This window comes from Emydura macquarii, unplaced genomic scaffold, assembly GCF_026122565.2.
Source record: "Emydura macquarii macquarii isolate MOO-44397 ecotype Brisbane River unplaced genomic scaffold, CSIRO-AGI_Emac_v2 contig_1363, whole genome shotgun sequence".
Taxonomy (NCBI): Eukaryota; Metazoa; Chordata; order Testudines; family Chelidae; genus Emydura; species Emydura macquarii.
In genome coordinates this window covers 13,255,349-13,272,546 of record NW_027131500.1, presented here as the reverse complement: position 1 = coordinate 13,272,546, position 17,198 = coordinate 13,255,349, and positions in this window count along the sequence as shown.

Here is a 17,198-nt window from a genome sequence, read left to right as displayed (position 1 = left end):
TTTTGGTTTGTAGTTATTAGTAAAGAGATCAAAATGAAAAGATGGACGTTAGAAGGAGGACTGCTATTATTGCATGGTGAACAGTGCTCAATGTACATAAAAAATTTAGAGCGCTATATAGTTTTGTCAAATACCTAGAAAAATCTCTGCTCTACCTGCTCTTTCCGCTTGTTCCTTTCAAAAACAAAAACAAACAAACAAACAAACAAAAAATGCTGAGGAGAAATGGAGAACTACTAAAGCAAAGGGAAATATAAGAGGGGTTGTAATTTAAGCAACCTTATCTCTGAATTTCCTGACTCTTGTGAGATTCTCACTCTGTTTTAGAATTCCACTCATATACGGCTTAAAATTGAGTTTGTTTTGTCTTTGCTAATGGATATGTGTGCCATTCTCTCAGTGGTTCCCCCCTTTGTTCCATTTATTTTACCAGAGATAAGGGGTACTATGGTCTGCAAATATCCTCCTGTATTTCATGCTATGGTGAAGCTACGAATTTAGCTGATGGTTGACTTTTTAGTTTGGATTTGGCTATGTTCAATTTGATTCAGACAAAGTAAAGTGTTCCTTTACTATTTTACAAATAATGGTAGACAACAAAAACCTTTCCTACCATTCTTCAGCATTGCAGTCCAGCTGCCTGCTGTATACAAGGAAACTAGTTGCATGTCCAAGGTTAAAAGAAAAATTACATCTTGCTTTAGTTAGGAAACGGGAAATTCAAAAGGTAAACAATCGCCTATTGTGAAGAAACTGACTTTATTTAAAACATACATCCCCCTTTTCATTTTAATTGGCATTGAAGAGTCTACTAGCAGTGGTGGCTGTTACTAATACATTGATATATTTACATATATGCTCATCTATAAAATTTGTATTTGTCCACATAGATCTGTGAACCTAATATAAGAGTGTGACAGTAATTTATTTTAGCAACTGAAGAATTCCAGGGGGAATTCAACAGCCTTCTCTAGTATTGGTGCTATTTCTTCTAGGCATGTGCTTGTCTGTCAGATCTGTCAGACACCTCTTTACTTCAGACAGGAAGGGTTTTGCCTTAAAACAAGATGTGTGCAAATGGATTTCCTATCCATTAGAACAAACTGGTGTCATCACTAGGAGAAAAACAAATCTTAGGCCCAATGTACAGAAATACATTTGGTAATTGATTCTTATCAGCTAGTTTGTGTTCTTTATCAGGCTACTTATCTCCTGCCTCCATATTTTGATGTACCAGAACTTCAGTATATGCACTGTTTAGGAAGTACTCCATTTCTATTATCTGCTAAACTTTAGCTCAGGTTGCATGCTCCCCAGGGTAGGGAAATGTCTCTTCTTAATTATCAGATGTTTTATAGAAATAATAAGAATTTTAACTTATAAGTCTGAGAGCCTACCATGTTCTTGCATGGTATTTCAACTGGTTAACATCCGAATGCTAAGTACTTGCTCAAGGCTTTTTAGTCTTGAAGAGTTTATCAAAAAAATGCTAAGTAGCCTTTAATCACCATCCTTTATTTTCTATGACTTAAGAAAAAAGTAATTGGTGAGTAAATATGAAAATAATCAAATCTGATTGTGGACACAAAGAATATGTTTCAGTCATCATCTTGGTCTGGTTTGAGATCATTGCTTTCATCCTGAATGTAACAGAATAACACAAATCATCATTTTATTCTAATTTACTTTTCAATATTGCTGTCTGTTATCTCTCTCTCACGCAACAGTTTGTTCTTTTTCTCTTATATAAAGACTGGAGTAGCACAGGAGTCATTCTCAGATGCTGAGTAGCTAACTGTTCCCAGAAAAATAAGGGCTGGTACCTGTGCAGTGTGTGCTTTCCATTATCTAGTCAAGCTTAGGATGCTGCGGTTTTCTGCTGCTGTGTTCCGCCTGAAGGAAGCTGTATTTCAGTGGTAGATAAGATAAAACAAGAAGATTCATTTATATTGCAATGATCTCACTAGTGAAAATATGGTAATAATCTTTCTTCTTAGTGAGGAATTGAGGGATGGCTTTAATAGAAAAATCTATGGTCTGGAGACAATTTTTGGGTCTATGTTCTTGCCTTGCTCAGCCTAGAAGGTTTGAAATTGATTGAAATGAATAAACTGCTTATTGATCTTACCATGGTACAGGTTTTAGCTAAATCCCAAAGAATTTGTCTGATGTGGGGATCTTCAACATCCTTGACAAACTATATAGTGTAACATAAGAATCAAGGCAGAGTGGGAAACAGAGCAGCATGTGGGGAAACTTGCACAGCACCTGATCTAAATCAGCACTGTTAATTCCTCACTTTTGTAAGTACTAAATTCACTCACAAATGTATATTAAATGTTAATCTTTTAATGACTTCCTATCGATTTTTTGCAAAGACTGTAATTCATTTAGAAAATGAATTGGTAAAGATATTTGTATGTATCTCAGGCTGGTCTCTGGCACAATTGTATGAGACCAAGGAAGGATTCAAAAAGACCTCCCACTACCTCTAGATTTCACAGGTATTGCTGCAGCACAGGCCATGTTGTCTGACAATGGGATGCTGGCATTTTTGAAAGACTGGAACAGAGCAACCAGGGTTTCTATTGCCTTTTGCTTCAAGCTGTAAATGGCAGCACATCTATTTGCTCCACTTGTCCAAACTCTGTCTCGTTATTGGCTCCTTAAAAATAAGCTTGACCTTCAATTTAGAACTGATCATACTCCATGGGTGTGAAGACCCAAGAGAGATTAGCTTTCTAATACAGCTCCTGATTGTCTGTGCATCAAACCTAAAGAAACCAGTTGCATTAAAATTATTGGTTCCTTTTACAACCTCACTGTAAACTTTTTGGTTTAAGAAAATAAAACCTCTGCCAAAGTCTGACCACAAGCACGAGAATTCTACATGGAATTTTGCCATTCCTTTAATGAAAATAGTGAAATGGAAAAACAGTTTTTCTTACTCTGCTATAGTCTGACACAAAGGAAACCGAGCAGGTGAAAAGTTAGTGCTAGAAGAAGGGAAAGGATCAAATGTAGAGAAAAGCTTTTTAGCATGTGATTACAAATGTATCAGTTGGTTAAGCAACATGTTCTAAACAAGTCCAGTATTTCTCTAGCCCTTTTTAATTTCTTACAAATAAACAAAGACAATGGGCTTGGTTCTTCTCTGACAGATTTTTCACACCGGGATGATTTTAATGATTTACACCAGACCTAGAGGAGAATCAAACCCAAAGTTCCTAATTTAAAGACATGTTGGGGTGTGGCTCTAGCTGCTGTTTTAGCAGTCCTAAAACACCCATGTATCTGATGGGCTGTAAAGTTGTTCCTGAAACTATGGTCTCTGGAAGGTACTAGCCAGTACTCGGAAGCACATCACAGTGCCAGCAAACCACCATTTTCATCACAGTAGTGTCCTCCTCTGAAATGCAGCCTTACAAATATGAAAGGACCAGTAAAGATGCTGAAGGATCTGGTGTTGCCCTCCCAGGCAAGAGCTATTAGTGGATTGGATAGTACTATCATTTCAACAAATCTTCAAATCCTTGCTCTTAGTTTCCTATGGTGTAGATTATTAACCTTGTAATATAGTAATTTAAATATGAATGGTGTACATTTGGAACAAGACGGTTATTTAAATATCCCTGGAAACATGATTCCTGTGATCAGCAATTCAGATTTTTGTATCACAAACAGACTTACCATCAGCATAGTATTCCATTTTCTAAGGACTTCTAGTAGTCAGTAAGGCATATGCTTCCACTAAATGTACAAGAGGGATGATGATCTCCCATAAGGCCTAATTTAATGGCCGTTGAAGGAAATGAGAACCTTTCAGATCCTTAGTGAAGGATGTGATTGTTACTTTTATTCCCCTGGATAGTTTACTTGGCTGTTTGTTTTGAATGGTGACTGTGACAACTGTAGAACCTGACAAAATAAAGGGCCTTTATTTTGTATCATTTTCATGTTGTTACTTGGGTGATATTAACGAATAACCCTGCCCCCCTTCAGTTTTATCAGTGAATGGGTAAAGAGCAAGTTCTCATTCACCAGAAACTGAGTTTGGCCCTTTGGAGCTGGTTGCCCAGTTTTGCCCCTTATCTATCTGCCTACAAATGGATGCATACTTATTAGTTCTAATTGTCACATTTTCACAATAGCAAACTTAAACTATGATTCGTTTCATTCGCACTGCTTGCCTGAGGTTGAACATCAGTCCTCAGACTATCAGATTGCGACATGTCTATTTTCTTGATGCTATGCCCTGGCAAGCTTTGTAAATATCATGATTAAACATGTAAATTATACAGTCAGAACAAGTTGGTTAATCAAGAATCAAATATTCCTGGGAACAGGATTGTTGTGGACAGTGAGTCATTTTAATTTACTAGCATAGGAACTGATTTACTGTAAACCAATTATTGCCAATCTTATGTAAACTTAGGTTTCTAAGTGATGAATATTCTTATGAGGTAAAGATGAAGTGGGTTTCTGCCCATGAAAGCTTATGCCGAAATAAGTTTGTTAGTCTTTAAGGTGCCCCAGGGCTCTTGCTGTTTTGCTTAAGAGGTTAAAGATTTAGCAAGATGTTTAGAAATACTGCAGTGTGGAAATGGAATCCTTAAATTGTTTGATTCTTGATCATAAAATAAGTTTAAAAAAATCAGTGTTTGGTTCCCAGAGGTGAATCATGAATTGAGCAGAAACATAGAGAGGAGTAGGTAGACAATTACGAACAATGGACTTGAAGATCAGAGATCCTCAGATCACTGGATGAATGTGACAAAGCAAGCACTTCAATTGTAAAATAAAATCTTTCTTTAGTAATTGATTTAACAATTAAAATGAGCTTTGCTGTTCCCTTATTTAGAGAGGAGTTGCATTTCATCAGATGGGAATTGGTACCAGGTAATCATTTACTACATCTGTACAGCCAGAGAACTCTCACATCTTCCTTTTTACCAATACTCAGAGAGAGAGAGAGAGAGGGTGGTCCAAATGGGTAGAACACTAACCTAGGACTTGAGACTTGATTTTAACTCTGTGCTCTACCTCAGACTTCCTGTGTGACTAAGTTTGGGCAAATCACTTAGTCTCTCTTTCTAGGACCCCCTTCAAGATCTATAAAATGTGGATAATAGCACTTCCCTGCCTCTCAGAGGTGCTCTGAGGGGAATAATACATCAAAAGATTGGGAGAGGCTCAGATACCCAGGTGATGGGGGAGCCATAACTTAGATAAAAGCTGTGCATGCATGTGTCAATAACTTAGGCAAAATGAATGTGCACATCTGGTAAGGAGGGCTCTGTGACATGGCTCCACAGTGGCTATTATTACTTTGGCACTCATTCTTTTAATTAATCTGTTGACTTGCTTATTTCACTTACTTTCATTTTAAAAACTATAACACAAAAAAGAAGTTGATGCAAAAAATCTCCAACCATTCTGGACAACTTCAAAAAACAAAAAATATCATTACAAAAACAAGTTAAGGTTGCTAAGTGACAATATATTTATTGGCTACACCTCTTATGAAACCCACACACTAAAAAGCCAGGAAATGAATAGCTAAGGACATTAAAAAAATTAAAACTTTGCTTAGCAAGAATTTGTTGCATAAATATCTTTTTAAACAAATTTTGTAATAACTATCAGTATGTGATTTATTACCTAAATCAGATTGCATTACTTTGCTTCCTGGATTACACAAGTGAAATTTTAATAAATAAGAGGAAGATTGGTGATTTCAAGCTGGTCCCATTCACAATTCCAGTGCAAACACATGACCAAGACTTCTGCTTTCTTTTTACATTATTGTAAACAGTCACTGAATTCATGGAAAACAATGAAAAAGTCATATAAATACTGAGTAAATTCATGTATTTATTCAAATAAATGTTTACACATGCTTTTTGTAGTGTTGATACACCTCTAGTAAAAGGGCTTCTAAAGATTGTTGTTCATGCATTTGTGAATTTATCATTGTAGATAAATATATAGAGTCTCGAGGGTGGGATTAGTCTTTATCTGCTGACCAGAAAGCAGTGGTTCACTCTTTTTTTCGCCTTAATATTTTTGGCAGAAATATCTATCAAGGAGGAAAGCACAGGTCTTGGTGCCTTTGGGTAACTCACTGAGAATAATAAATTACCTTATGCTCTTTAATCTCATAACAAAATTTATTTCAAAATAAGAACTTTGTCACAACAAATAATCTTTGAGTTTGTCGGTATCATTCTCTGTTTGTTCCATCTCCCCATGATAATAATAATAGAATGAACTCTTATCATTTTCATTCAACAATCTCAAACACTTTATGAAGGTGAGTAAGTACCACTGCCCCCAAAACTAAACCTTTTATGATTGAAGCAACTTCTCCATAGACATTTAATCTACATTGTTTACATGGGGGGAGTAGAAATCTGCCTGTTGGTACTTTTTGTGGGAGGTAGAAGGGCTTGAGTTGAAAGTCAGTTAATATTGCTGCTTGCTAGTTTCGTAACAGTGGTTTATAACTTAGTTTTTCAGAGTAAACCAACGAGGAGCCCACTCTAATGCTTTCCCAACTAATCCTTTCTTTGGACAAACAAACCAAAATACAAAGTTATGAAAATTATTCTTAAACAATTTTACCCATTTGGACCTGGTACCAACAATGGACCAGAATGAAGCAAAGAATGTAATCAGATAGCAGAAGTTAATAAATGTTATGGCCAGAAGGACCTACTGTGATTATCTAGTCTGAACTCCTGCATAACCCAAGCTTCACGATGTCATTCAGCAATTATTTCACTGGATGGAATTATTCTTCCCTACTGTATATGGTATTGACCACTACAAACCCATAATGAACCCAACTTCAAACAGGATGAAATAGAAATGAAAAAGTTGGTGTCTGAATGTCACACAACAGTGTGGTGTGTGAAGTGTGGGCTGTAGACTCAGCTTTCATGAAGAACAAAGAAGCAGAAAGATCTAGAAGCATTTAAAATATAGATGTAGATTTTAAAATGTTAGGTCCTATTGAAACTGGAAAAAAAAATCCCATAGCAACTTCATAATAGTATAGCTCCTAGCTAAAGCAAAAAACCTTCACCATTAGAACAAGCCTTTGTCTAGACTAAACAAAATCTCTTCAGGCTTCTGCTAAACTAAACTGACTTTCATTCACCTTGAGAGTCTGGGCCTGTTACAACTTTGACTCTTTCAAGACTGAACCAGCAGGTTTTATAGCACATAAGCTCCTCCCATGGTAGACTTTGACAGATGATCCTCCTCCATTTGTTTTCAAAATGGAGACTGCCAGGCAGTAGCAAACACTACAGCCACTTTAAACTTTAGAAAAATACCATCAGCAGCATACCTTCCTCCAGGTAAGCCTATTAGCTCAGAGCTGGTTTGCTCCTTTACAGAATGCATCCTGCAGCTGATTTTTACCTTACCATTTCTCTTAGAACTTACTGAAATTAATACCAGTTAGCATTGCAGAAACCAACCCCTGTTGGCTGTCCCACATCCACTGACTGATCACTTCATCACACTGACTGTCGCTGTACCAAACTGAAGCCAGGCACCTTGGAAGTTAATTTCCTAATATTTATTTGAATATACTGTTCGTTGTGGCATTGTGGATCACTAATACTTCAGCAATATAGTACACCATTCCAAAGTTCTCAAAAAAAAAAAAAAAAAAAAAAAAAAAATCCCACTATGAGAAACCAGAAAATTGTAGAAATTAGAGATGGAAAAACCTCATTAAGTAGAAGGCTCAAATAGCTCATGCCCCACTGGCACTGCCTAAAGTCTACATTCAATAACCACACTGATCAAGATTTATGGTCTTCAGTTTCCAAGGCTTGCACATCAGTGAAGTTAATTAGCATTTGAGCTTACTAAGGTAATAAGAAAGTCTTATGCTTTTATTGGCAATACCAATGGAGCACAGAGGAATAATGCAATGGGACCTAGAAGTGCTAGCAATTTGTATATACATATTTTTTAAAAAGTACAGTGGGATTCAACCGGGGAAAATGTAAATTAACAAAGTCAGTGGAAGGAAGATATTGCAAAGCAGTAATGGTTTAAAAAAACAAACCAAGACGGACCCATCTTAGACCACATATTGGGTACGAGCTTGCAATGTGATAAGAGCCGCCATGTTGTATCTGGATTTCAATTAGTGTTATGGAGCAGTGAAGTGACAGTCCCTTTCTATGTGACTCAAGGTGTGATTGCACCTGGAATATTGTATTCAGTTCTGAGCTCCGTAATGGCAGATTTATGTCAACAAAGCTGAAGAAACTTAGAAGTGTGCAACAAAAAATCAAAGGACTGGTTTGTCAGACTGAGATTCAAAGAGCGTGGCTAAATGATGGATAAGGGAGAATAGGGTACTTCTACAAGAATACCACAGCAGAAGCATTTAATGCAGTACTAAATACTTCTATAGCGCTTTTAATCTTTGAAGTGCATTGCAAACACTCATCTTCTGAACACAAATGAGTGGCATTATATAGTGAGCACCTTGCAGTGTAACCAGAAGTAATGGACTGAAACTGAGGGGAAGGGGGGAATTAAATGCAGTATTTAAAAGAGTGCTAATACTGATTCACTGTTCATTGATCTCCAAAATGAAATTATAGAAATGGTACTGCACTGAGAATGGTTCTCCTCTGGCAGGGAATGGATAAAATGACCAAAAAGGTCTCTCTTGGCTCCAGTTTCTATGGGTTTTGTAGTTAAATGAATTCCCAGTAGTTTAATTTTGTCTGAAAATCTCTGCTGTAATGTTGGTAGTCTTTGGCGCTATGTGGTGTACTAAAAGCCCTAAGGCCATCCTTGGACAGGCATCACCCTATATAGACACTGAAGTGCATGTGTGATAGCTGATTTTTACCAGTTACATGTACACACGTTCATACGTTGTATTCAAGATAAAAAATTGTGCCCTTAGTTCATTCATTCATTTCTGACCATGTATAATGACTATGGGTATGATTTTGTCCCGGTAAAATTAAGCAAAATTCATGGAATAGTCATCCGGAAAAATGTACAAAATCCAGGTCCAGTCATGGCAGGGCTGAAGCCCAAGCTGGAGCCACATAGCCTGAGCACAAGTGGGGCTGAAGTCATAGAAGTCAGAGATCTGTTAAAGTCACAAAATCCGTGACCAAATTGTATCCTTAATAATGACCATGCATAATATGTCTACTGCAGATACCTGTGTTCAGTGTTAATATTGTTCAATGTGTTCTTGATTTGATGTTTTATATAGCAGATTCTGAATGAAATAAATGCAAATAGTTCCTTTTTAAAAAAAAAAATATGGGTAGGGCATAGTGAGTTTAATGTCTGTCCAGGAAGGTGATAGTCTGTCCTGCAATATAGACAAAGGGCAGTCGCTATCCTTTGCTATAAATAAGCTGATCCCACTTGCAAGCCTGTTAATGATTCTTGAATGGAACCACTTGACAATCTACTGTGTATTTTCTCTGTTTGTGCAGATGAAGATACCATTATGATCATTTAATAAATTGAAATGCATATATGAACAAAAATTGATATAATGTGCATGATCCTGTGAGATGATTACTACCTTGGTCATATGTTAGTTGTGCCTTAGATGTAGATGGTGAATTAAACATGTTCATTGTTTTGGAATATTAAGTGTGAGGTTCTGATTTCAAATACGAATCTCTGTATGTAGAAGCAACTCCACTGGAGTAAAAGGTACTGTACAGATGTAAATTAGAAGAAAAAAGGCTCTAGATCATTGAAATTTTTTTAAAAGAATCTCTCTTCTCCCTAATAGTATAAATACTGCCACTAAAGGAAAATTTGAAAGGTAAAATTTTGTTCTATTTTTTAATAGTAAGCACTTTGTAAAAGGAAAGCTTGTAATGAACAATTGTTTTTGTCTTTCAGAGCCTTTTAAAAATTTGATGTGTTTTTTAGTGCATAGTGTTTCTAGTGAGTTGGATGACAGAAAATTTGTGCTAGGCCCTTGCATCAGAAATGTAAAATAAAACCCTTAATTTTCTTCTGGAATGCATGAATAAAAAGTGGGTTTTGTTCAAGCATATTCTGTATCTTAGTGTGCATTGGCTGATGCTCGCATTGAATTGGGAACATAAGACTTCTTAAGTGGACTATGTGCTTTTGTTAGATTGCACCTTTAAAAATGGAAACATGAGAATTTTGCTGAGGGACTGAGTATCAAATGGGGGCCTAATCCATTTCCTATTGAAGTTAATAGAAGTCTTTCCTTTTACTTTGATGGAAATTGGATTAGCCCTTAATTGAAATGTTAATGGTAATATAAAGAATGTGCTTTCGTATGAGTGATGGACTCAAAACATAGCTCTGAATCTGAACATCCCTTAATATTAAGAGGGGTGGAGATGTTGGTTTTGAATCCAGACCCAGATTTCAATTTTGTTAGTAACCACTATAATGACCTGAATCTCTTTTGGGCTTTTCGTGAATTGAAACCCTGATCTGAATTTTGTGGCTTTAGCCAGTCTCTAGTTAATAATTAGTTAAGTTAATAATATGGTTTGTAAGCTCAGAAAGAACAAGTTTAACAACTTGGTAACTTTCTTGCTTGATTCAGGAACAGCAAGGATAGGCATAAGCTACAACAGTAATTGCAAAGGTGTGGGTGCGTGGGGGTGTGAAATTTGGGACACTATTGGTAACTTGTTTCTGTTAACTATAATCATTTAATTCTTATTGTATTTCACATAATTCCAGATTATTTTTGTATTCCAAATATAGTTATCAAGATTTCATTGGTATGAAGTTAGTCAGAAAAGCTCATAGATGGGTGTTATATGGTTGCTACTTAAAAAACCAGTTTGCTTGGTATTTGAGTTTGTTCCAAAGTCATTGAGAGTTCCCAAGTCTAAAAGGAAGGAGCCTGATTTCTTTTATCCAAGAAAAAAGAATGTTCTCTATTTACTTTTAGTAAAAGGGGCAAGTTAATGAGTGTTGTCTGCAACTCCATGTGCGTGGTGTAGAACGCTATATTCTAATCTAAAGTCTATCGAAATAACTACACATGGGAATTTCATGAAAAATATATTGTTGAAATAAACAATACAATTATTGCTGCTGACATGTTAACTCATTTACTTTCTCCTTTGCAGGCTTTCCAACAATACCTATAGTAATATACACTTACATAGCACCTTTCGTCTGAAGATCTTATAAGTGCTTTATAAACATTACTTAAGGCTCAATCCTATGAGTTCAGTAGGGAAATATTATAATCAGGGACATGAGTCAGCTGGCATGTTGACAGTTTTTCTCAAGCTTACAGAGAGTCAGTGGCAGAACTGGGAATGAAGTTCAGGATTTTGGCTATCTGGTGCTGTGCTTTACACACTTGAATGCTACCTTCATTTTGTAATCAAGCTCTGATTTGAGATTCTCCATGAAGAAAAGTCAACTACCATATATATATTTTGCACTATCTCATGTTAGAAGATGATGTTGCCAAGTCCAAGTGTTCCAATATCATGAGTCAGGTTCCAAAAATCATGATACTGACTTAAAAATCATGACATTTTAAAAAGTAAAATCATGGGTCTTTTGTTTGCCCTTCTGTTGTTTGAGCCATTAGGGTTCATCTTTTGCAGTTTTTCTCTTGAACCATAAGGGCTAGAAAGATATATAGATACATATATATTTTGTTTAAATGAAAGCTAAGATTATCCCAAAGTTACAAGCTTCCAGGAGCTGGGCCTACCAAAACACCAAATGATGTAAGAGATTGTGACACTGAAAAAATGACAGAGAACAAATATAAAACATCCTAGAAAAGCAGGAAAAAACCAGTGACAGTCTTTAACATTCTGCATATGAGCAATTGTCTGTGCAACAAAGGACTGATGTAGGGAATCCTCCACATTTAAAAGGGGCCCTGCACAGAAAACAAAATGACATCTGAGTCTTTTCAATTATATAGCTATGTATACCATGCTTCTGTTAATAACTGATTGGCTCCTATGAACTGAAATATAAATCTTAGCAGTCTCACTGTGAGTTTTATCTATCTGCATATGGAGGAAAGCTGTTCATAATTGCAATTCTACTATGCCTAGATGAATCAAAAGCCTTGGGATAACTAATCCAGTAAAATTACAAGTTGTGAAGTTTTTTTTTGTTTTTTTGTTTTTTTTACTGTGTCAGCAAGGATGTAGATTTGTCAATATCCACACTACACGAAAGGGCAATAAGTTATTCATCTTTTGTTTTCTTACGTAATGCACTTCCTTATTTTCAGTAGAGAAGGAAATATAATGCTGAGAACCAGTGCTAGAAGTTGCCTACTCAGAGTCTTTCTCATAAATATAAGAGTGAGTCAGAAGCTCCTAGTTTTGCCGGAAAAGCTATGTAACACCACCACACAGAGATGAAAGAAATATATTTTCTTAAGCATGCCTTTTGCTACCACAGTTTTAAAGAGTGGTTGATTATAAAGGCCAGAAGTCAGTGTTTTGTTTTCAGAGTAAAATTCTGGTTTGGGGACAGCTCAAACCATTCACTGTAGATAGTGGAATTTAGGAATACTCAATATTATAGTTCTGGAACTGATGTACCATACATCGTTACAAAAATGTTTCCAAAGAAATAGAAGAGATAGTGGCCAGAGGTTCTGGCCCCATTGAAGCTGTAGTATAGTCGAGGGTAAATGTAGGCAAACAGTTTACCCACTTCTCATTTGGGGAATAGTCTACACCCTTAGTGCCTATCATGCCACTGCCTGGCCTGGAACTCTAAAAAGCTGGGTTTAACCACTTCCTTTAACTACACTTCATTTCATTGAAGTCAATGGGAGCTTTGCTATTGACTTCCGTGAGGCCAGGATTTCACTCAACCAGCTCATCCTTTCCTTCAATCCCCAGTAGACAACTCCCTGTCTTAAGCAGTCAAGTATCCCCAAGGTTTCCAGTACAATTTATGTCATACTGAGAGAAGGCCTTTTTGTTATCATATTTCTAATATGTTCATTAGCAGTAGTATCTAGGATGCTTTCTGACCGGTTTGCTAGAACCTTTGGTTTTATTTGAGTTAGACTACATATACTTAAAATTAAGTTCTTTGGGGCAGAAATTGTACAATCACTGTTAGCACAATGGGGTCCCAATCTTGTGTAGTTCATGTACTTCAGTGCAAAACATGCGATTTCATAACGGCTTATTAAAACTAACTTTTTTTGGCCATGGTTTGGAATGAGATTGTAAATTTTAGTGGAGAAATTTTATTATTGAAAATACTCATTACAGACCTCTAATTCAATGAGTACCACTGTACTCCAGAAGTAGCTTAAGTGAAGTTATTGAGACAACTTGGGGAGTTAGATGTCGAGGAAAGCATCAAATCTGTCCCTTAGTAACGCATTTTAATTAAAGGAATTTTTTGGAAGAAAAGTTTTTGGTGAATCAGCACTTTTAATCAAAACCAAAAGCTTTCTAAAGAAAAGGGTTGTCTTTTGACAAATTTCCCATTATGAATTTTTTAAAAATAGTCCTTTTTAGACATTCTTGAAATGAGAAGTTTTTCATTTAATGATTTGTGTAAATTTTAAAATGAAAATTAGTTTCAATCTACAGTTTAAAAAAAAGGTTGAAACTGATGCAAAATGTTTCAGCAGACCTTAGCTGATTTTTTTGGCTTGTTTATGTATATAAATTTTGACTTTGTCCTGATTAAGGATGGGAAAGTACTTTGTTTTTGTATTTTTTAAACTCAACAATTTTTGTAGGATGGGAAACCTGTTCCCCATCCACCTCTAATTTTAATACCACTATTAAACAAGTTCTTCTCTCATTTGACTCCTTATTTTGGGGTGAAAGGGGCAAGCAGGAAAAGTGAACTGCTGTGGATCAGAAGTAATCAGACAATACTGCATTATCCAACACCAATAGCATTTGTCTTTATACAAATTTACAGACTTGGCCACTGATTCTGCAAACCTCTGCACAGACATCATGATGTCTCCATGTTGACCTGGAAGGCTGAGATGGCAGCAGAGCAGGGCAAGGGATCTTTTATGTAGATCTAGTGCCCCCAAATCCTTTAACTAATATGGATGGGTGGTAGAGACTAGACTATAGCCCGGAGTGGTTGTGTATGAGCCCTATGCCCTGGCACCAGGTTGGGGAAAAGCTTTAGCTTCTTCAGCCCCTCCTCGTTCACCTGCAGAAAGCACAGCCATCCAGGCTGTGTGTGGATTGGAGAGTCCGTGGCAAACCAGCAGTAGAACCCAGGGTAATGAGCCTCATACTCTCCCAACTAGCCACTGTTTCCTAGTTGTGTCTTTATGGTGAAATCCTAATCCCATTGAAGCCAATGAGAGTTTTGCCATCGACTGCCAGGATTTATCCTTTTCTTTTGAAAATTGACTCATACTGGGTTTCTTTGTATCCCTGTTGTTATATCTTGTGGACACACCATTTGTGTCTGCTATATGCCAAGATAAAATATTTTTGTTTTTAATGTCGAGCTGAACAGTTTTAATCACACTTTGCGCACAAATGGTGGACCGATTTACTTATCTAATCAACTCACTTTCTTACTAATCTGCTACAGTCACATCTCAATGATGGGTTGTATCAGACTATAAAGTAAATTTTTTTAAGGAAAAAAGAATCTAATATTGGATTGCTCTTCAGAAACACTTTTTCCCAAGCATATGTCAGCAGTGGAATCTTAAATGGTCCCAAGTTAGTTCACATTACTTAAGTTTTCAAATTGTAGCCAATTTTGAGCAAATTATTTCTTTAAATCAAGACTTTCAAGAAATCAGGTTACATTTTGAACAGTAGTCTCAATTAATTATGTGATTGTGGGGAAATGTAAACATTACAAAATATTATACCTAATGGCTATATTTTTAACATTTTTCCTATAATTATTCAGTTGAATTTTTTTGACATAAGTACTGTATTTTTAATTTTTGTAATCTTTTGGTGACAAAAAATAAAAAACAAACAAAATGAAAAACAAATTTTAGCTACCAATAAAGAGGTGAGTTCAGTTTCCCAAATATGGAGCCGCAGACTTAATCAGACATCTTTTTTTAGCTAATTTATATAACCCTAAACACCCTTCCCTATATAATTTTAGAATAGATGCATTAATTCTCTTTTTGTTCTTTTTCTCTTTCCTGTATGTTTTTTATTTCAAGCTCCTAAATTCTCTGTTCTGCCTTGTTAACTGTTCAACCTACTAGAAAAGCATATAAAGATCAGGGTAAGAAATTAATATTCAAATTTCTTCTGTAGTTTAACTTTCACTGTAATAAATGTTAAGGAACTTTTGAATGTCTACCATGGTGTATACAGAATAATTATGTAGGGGGATGGGCTTTAGTTTTTGGAGGAAGAAGAATCTTTTGGGGAGGAAGGGTGTAGAGAGAGAGAGAAGACCAGATCTTGCAATGTGCATTCTACAGGTTGCAGAGTGCCCTAAATTTTGCCTTGAAATGAATGAACATTCAGTTCTTTCATTGCCTCCCAGGATTAAAAGAGGGAAGAGAGAAAATACTTCATTACGTTTTTTATATTTCTAATTCTGCCTTTCATCTTGTGGGATTCCAAACCACATTATAAAATTAAAATACACAGGCTATTGTTTCCAAGAGTTTAAATTTCATATTGGGTGGATCAAAACATTCATCCACAGGGAGAAGGTTATGTGGAATGATTAATTTCTTAGCTGCAGAAAGGGGATGGATATCGTCTTCAGAATACAAAGTGGCCATTATACACGTATAGCTCAAGGAGTTTGTATTGGTTGGAGGCCACAGAGCCTGATTTTTCCTGGATCAGAACCCACTTGCTTCTAATATTTTATTTCTTTGTGTTCATGGAAGTATTTATTCTTAAAATATATACTTCTGTGTTTACATTAACATCCTGTGAAATAAGATACATATTAAATTAATGCTGATTAGATATTAACTCAAAAAAGATGTCTACATTTCATGTTGAATAATTATCCCACAAAAGTGATCAAGGACAAAGCTCAGATATATTCCTGCCTTCTGGTTCAACCAAACAGTACAAATGCTTAGATCTTGCAAGAGATCTAATGCCATATGAGCACACTAGCTGAAAATAAATATTGAGTTTATTACAATCAAATATCTGCAGCTGTTAAGAGAGCCCCCTGTGGGAGGGGTAGGAACCTATAATAACACTGATGCTCCAAGATCCATGAGCAAATGAGCTGAGACATCTATCTGGAGAACCAGTCTCTATCTGCTAATTTGCACCTGCCTCTCTCCCAAGGTAACACAATTCACTCCCCAGCTGTATTTATTACTGGCTACAAGTTCGTGTCTGCATCATACGCCTCACCCAGCTTTCTTTGGGATGGGGAAAATGGAGAGCACAGAGCATGAGTTACTGCTTCAACATGCTGTTTTAACTCCCTCTGGAATTTCCCCAGGAGATGATGTGGACTACAGCAGTTTTCTCCTAGGTTTGGTTCTTTTCTTGAAAACTTGTTGAGAGAGAGTCACACAAATGTATTTCTGTGAGTGTGCTTTGGCACTGGCTCACGCCAGAGGCAGTGCTCAAGGACAAAAATAGTAAAATGCTTAAAATAACTTTTAAAGTTAGAATTTAAATAAAATTTAACAGCTTAAATAGAAACATCAGAATGTCACATTGGCTCCGTAGGTGTCGAAGGAGGGTGATAAATTGCAATGGGTACCTACATGTGCAAGGAAAGCTTAACTATTTTCCTCGCAGAGATGTACCTCGAAGTAAACTGATCACTGTCAGAGGAGGGGGATGGGGAAAAAATTACACCCAAATTGGAGTTAGTCATAGAAGCTGTTTTTCAATGAAGACATTAAAAAAAAACAAAAAAACAAATGTGAGGTAGAGGAACAAATTCCTAAATTCTACAGCAAAATATTAGTGTCCTGTAAGATGTAATGGATGTATCATTTATCCCTATTTTATGGGGGTGAGGAGATAAGGAAGTGAGGTTTCGTGGCTTAAGCAAAGTCACACACACACCCACCTTATTGCAAAGCTGGGAATGTAACTTGGATTTCCTGATTTCTATCCTAACACTAAAACAAAACTCTCATGTTTATCCACACATTCCCTTCCTTCAGAACAAACAACACACACAGAACAAAAAGATAAAATTGACCATCCAGGACTGTGGCTCGCCAGTAAATTGTT